The sequence below is a fragment of the Puma concolor genome, chromosome C1 (assembly GCF_028749965.1).
Source record: "Puma concolor isolate L17-30 chromosome C1, mPumCon1.1.hap2, whole genome shotgun sequence".
In the NCBI taxonomy this organism is placed as follows: domain Eukaryota; kingdom Metazoa; phylum Chordata; class Mammalia; order Carnivora; family Felidae; genus Puma; species Puma concolor.
The window spans coordinates 55,106,453-55,111,878 of record NC_141674.1 but is presented as its reverse complement, the minus strand read 5'-3'; the positions used below and the strand labels follow the sequence as shown (position 1 = coordinate 55,111,878).

Here is a 5,426-nt window from a genome sequence, read left to right as displayed (position 1 = left end):
AAAAAACTGCTCAGTGCAAACCTCTGCCTATCAGATGACCCATCCCAACAGAGCCAGTCCCAGGGAGGCCTAGAGTAGGGAGGGGAGAGTTGCTGACAAATAAGATAGGTCATAGTCCAGTGGAACAAAAAAGTTGATTTCAGAATATGGAACTTGAAAACAAGTAAAGAGGGAAAGAAAGGAAGATACTCACCTAGGAGTGCTGATGTTGTCATAGAAGTAATACACCTACTGCTTGGAAATATATACCATCTCAAGCAACTATCCGGAGCTTGATTTCCTGTAAGCATACAGGAAGTCTTGCCCCACGTTTTACCTGCCTACTGGGTCTACCATTATATTAAACTGATAAGAACAGATACTACACTTGATCTTAGCCAAAAGGCCGAGAAGCGATGGGTCTACTATTATAAATGTGCTTAGGAGGTTAGAGCTGGCCATTCCTAGCCATACCCAATATTGCCACATACTATCCTCAAGAACAGTCATAATTCAGACTAACAGAACTTTAGAGTGAGAGGGGCCCTAGAATAGGACTTCTATCCTTGGCACTATTGACATGTTGGGTCCAATAACGCTATGGGGGACTATCCTGTGTGCTAGAGGATGTTTTAGCGGCTTCCTCAGCCGCTAATCACTAGTTGCCGGTAAGCAGCTCCCCAGTGGCGAGAAACGAATATGTTCGCCAGACATTGTCAGATGTTCCCTGGGTGGCAGAATCACCTCAGCTGAGAACTACTACCCTAGACAACTGTATCCAGCTTTCTCACATCTCACACCCATAGAAAATGAAAATATTTGAGTAGGACAATGAGTAAATGAGATGGAATCTGGAAATAGCTAAATAAACCTTGGTGAAAAAATGTATTATGCTTTATAAATTTACAGGAAACATAAAATACAAAATATTTAGGGAATGTTAAATATTAAATGTATAGAAGATTCTGAATAAAATTCAAAAATTTAAATGAGAAATTTGAACATACTTTTACTGACATAGCTTTTTACCAACAAATTATGCTCAATGTGGCTATTATATGCAGCTCTGTTCAAGCCATTTTAATGATGACCACTCCAAATCCTTGGCAACCTCTATCGGTAAGAAACTTCATTTGTGCAAGTAGATGATAAAAATGTTAAAACCATTGTTTATCGTCACTTGAAGATTTGTAGTTTCTGGAATTAAAGACACCTACTAGCCTTTTTTCTTTTCTTATGCTGACAAATCAGCGTTTAAATCTCTTTATGAGAAAGCAAAAATATTTCAGATTCACACTTCTACATATCTTGTGTTGCAAAATAGTAATGAGAGGCTAATTAAATGCATTGCACATGTACTGGAAGAGTGGTTGCCCTGCAACTAACACGGAAACCCCTAAATGGGCTTCTTGTCTGTCAGCAACAGAAGGACAAGAGAATCTGATGAATGTAAAGACAGAGATTCTGGGCTATCATTTATTGCTGGGCAGACCAGAAAGCCCCACTGTATACTCCCCACCAATCCGTCCCCAACTGGCTGCATCTTGGGCTGGGCGGGCTCCAATCCCTGGGCACTTGGCAATAAACTCCTTAGTGGTCCTCAGATTCTATCTAGGATGGTTAGTGGTTTGCTCTGAAGCTGGCTGCTGAGATGCCCAGGCCATCAAACACTTTTTTGGCTGCACACAGGGCATCATAGAACAACACATGGTACATTTGGCTCACCGTGTCTCCTCTGGGAACCATGGGGGTGGCCTTTGAAATCTTGCTCAGATAACTCCCCCAAGGAACCTATGATAGACTTCTCTTGGTTAGAGGCACCTGGTCCCAGAACCTCAGTAACTCCAAATCCCACAGAGCATTCCGAGTATTGAGAGACTCCATAATTTAGAGCATACTTAGAACCCATTGGTGGCGCACTGTTGTAATACGGCACGTAGGTTGGAAAACTCTGTCTTAGAGAATTCTTCCTTGTCCTAGTTTGAGGACGTGGTGGCCCAGAGAGCGGTATGACTCGTCCCACATCCCACACTAAGTTAATGACAGAGCTGGAACCGGAACTTAATTCTACTGGCTCCTGGCACCACAACCATGCAGATCCTTCATTTCTTTTCCTTATTTTTTCTCCCCCTCTCTTCCTTCCTCCCACTGACTCATTCACCACAAATTCTTCATGTGCCTAGCCTACCAGTCATAAACATTGGCTTGTACCATAGGGAAGACAGCATTTCTTAAACTTTGGTCTAAGGATTTAAGAGTTTCTTAAACTTTGCTGTGTATAAGAATAAAATTGTAACAATAAGTGTATTTTACTACTGTATCTTTGTGAAGAAAGTTGAAGCCAGGAGAGGAAAGGGTGAAGATTTGCAGTAGGAAGCATGAGGCAGTATTTCCACTATACTTCATCTAATTTCTTTGGCTGAGTCTAATGCTGAACACTAGAGCTTGGTGACTTCTAAGAAGACATAGTGACCCAAAGGCTACAAATATTTATGAGTTAAAAATAACAGATTAGTTTATCTGATGCAAGTCCAAATATCTGCTGAGGCTTCCCTTGTTTTGGGCAACCTGATTAGACATACTTGTGTTAGATCCCCTACCCTCTGTCCCCAGAAAAAATGAGGTGGGTAGTGGACGAACAAGACAGAGAGAATGTGGTAATGGCCGCCTTTCTGAATGTAGGGTGTGGAGGGGTTGGAGCACCTCTTAACAGTTATGGCCCTAGGAAGCCAATGAGAGAGTACATAATGTCAGCCCAGAAATGGGCTCATAAACATATTTGCACCCTGAATTAATCCTTTTCTTCTCAAAATCCTTTTACATAATTCTTATGCGTGTATGTGTGTGTCATTTTACATTGTTATACACCTGTTGTATGTATGGTGGATGGGAATGATGGCTACCATTTTACTACATGAAAAGAGTAGATGAAGAATCCCTGGCACCCACAACAAATACTGTGATATAAATATAAATACTTAATTATTTAATAAATATTTAATTAATTATTTGTAATAATTTATATAAATATAAATACATATATACACACATATATTTGAGCTTCATAAAAGCATTAATAGAAAGGTACAGTTGACATTTTTTTAATATTTATTTGTTTCTTTGATTTGAGTACAGATGATACACAATGTTACATTAATTTTAGGTGTGCCATGTAGTGATGTAACAAGTTTATGCTGTATGCTATTTTTGCCACAAATGTAGCTGCCGTCTGTCTTGATACATCATTATTACAATATCATTGACCATATTTCCTATGCTATGCGTTTTATTCTGTGACTTATTCAATCCATAACTGGAAACCTGTATCTCCCACTCCTGTTCATCCGTTTTGCCCATCCCTGCAAGCACCCCTCTCCTCTTTGGAAACCATTAGTTTGTTCTCTGTCTTTATAGGTTTAATTCTGCTTTTTGTTTGTTCTTGTTTTTATATTGCACTTCGGAGTGGAATAATACAGTATTTGTCTTTCTCAGTCTTACTTATTTCACTTAGCATAATATTCTCTAAACCCATCCATGTTGTCTCAAATGGCGGGAGCCCATCCTTTTTTATGGCTGCATAATATTCCTGTGTGTGTGTGTGTGTGTGTGTGTGTGTGTGTGTGCACATACATACCACATCTTCCTAATCCATTCATCTTTTGATGGACATTTTGAGGAAATGAATATGCTGTGTAGCTTTGAACAGATTATTTTTCTCTCTGAGTTTCTGGGTTTAACAATTTTTTTTAATGTTTATGTATTTACTTTTGAGAGAGAACCAGTTGGGGAGAGACACAGAGAGAGAGGGAGACACAGAATCTGAAGCAGGCTCCAGGCTCTGGGCTGTCAGCACCAAGCCTGGCACAGGGATTGAACTCATCAACCGTGAGATCTAACCTGAGCCGAAGACACATGCCTAACCGACTGAGCCACCCAGGTGACCCTCTGGGTTTTTTTTTTTTTTTTAACCTATAAAATAGGGGGACTGGCATAGTCAATCTCATGATAACAATATATCATAATTGGCCCAAATTCTACAGCTAGAAAAGGACTTTAACCCAGATCCTCTTTCTCCAAATTCAGTGTAAGTCTTCCAAATCACATGTCTTATCAAATCAAGCTGACACTCAGAACAGCTAAGTAAAGTCCTCCCAGTCTTGCTCTATCTAGGGTAATAAGTCAAGAAACACTCACTGCACTGCTGTCCCTCCAAGAGCCAGGATCAGCTGTGTGGATGAATATCCCCCATCTGTGTGTTAGGGCTGCTCTGAGGAGGTCATCTGGCACTGGCTATTCCCATGAACCTGCATGCTCAGAGTCTGAGAGTCAGGCCCTGGTGAGAGCACGGACAGCAGCAGTAGCCTGCCTGCAGGATGGCCCTCTGGGCCACAGCAGGCAGACATCAGCTTGCTGGAACTTTAAGCCAATCACATCTGCATCCATTAGATTTTAGTTCCAGTTTTTTCTGCCTCGCTGCTTTGAAAGTGAGGAAGCAGTGCCTTCCTTGCAACACCCAGCCGTCAGATATCAATCTTGGGTGGCATGGTGGAACAAGTCAAGCCTGTGAGTTAGGAGCCCTCATCCTAGTTCCAGATAGCTATGTAGCCTTAGGGAAGTTATGTGACCTCTTTGAACCCCAGTTTCCCCCTCTTGAAAGCAAATACAGTTGGTCAAATAATCTCTAAGGCAGGTATTCTCAAACTTGTAACAGGCATGAAGAATCACTTGGGAAGCTTATTGAAATGCATAATGGTAGGGCTCCTGATCACAGTGTTTCTGATCCAGCAAGTTGAAATAGGACCCAGGGATCTGAATTATGTCTTAGAGAGAGAGAGAGGGAGAGAGAGAGAGAGAGCTTGAGTGGGGGAGAGAGGCAGAGGAAGAGAGAGAGAAAGAGAGAGAGAGAGAGAGAGAATCTCAGGCAGGCTCTGTGCTCAGGGCAGAGCCCAGTGTAGGGCTCCATCCCACAACCTTGGCATCATGACCTGAGCTGAAATCAAGAGTGGGACACTCAACCAACTGAGCCACCCAAGTGCCCCAGGAATCCAAATTTTTAATAACCTAAGTGATTCTGCTAGAGGTAGTCTGTCAGCACTTTCAGAAATAATGCAGGGCTGAGGGTACTTCCAACTCATGCTGTGTGGAATATCCATCTCCCACCATAGTTAGCGAATAACTAAGTGCTGGTAATTACTCAGGCAAAATGTCTGCTTCATTCACCTCTTCCTTTCAATCCCACCATAATGCCAATTTTATGTCAGGATGATGGCAATGACTTCTGATTTGAATTCTTGCCTCCATTATTCTACCCTTTATGCTCTCCCATTAAGGTCTGCTTATATGCCTAAAATCTTCTCCTCAGAGCCCTGCAGTAGCTGCTAGTTGTCTATAGAATGAAAAATCCAAACTCCTTGATCTAGCAATGATCTCCAAATTCTTATCTTCTA

General features: G+C 41.6%; 1 pseudogene; it reads right to left on the bottom strand.

Annotated features, from left to right (window-relative positions):
- Positions 1–292: 292 nt before the first annotated feature.
- On the bottom strand, positions 293–397 carry LOC112849197 (U2 spliceosomal RNA; annotated as a pseudogene).
- Between the last annotated feature and the right edge of the window lie 5,029 nt (positions 398–5,426).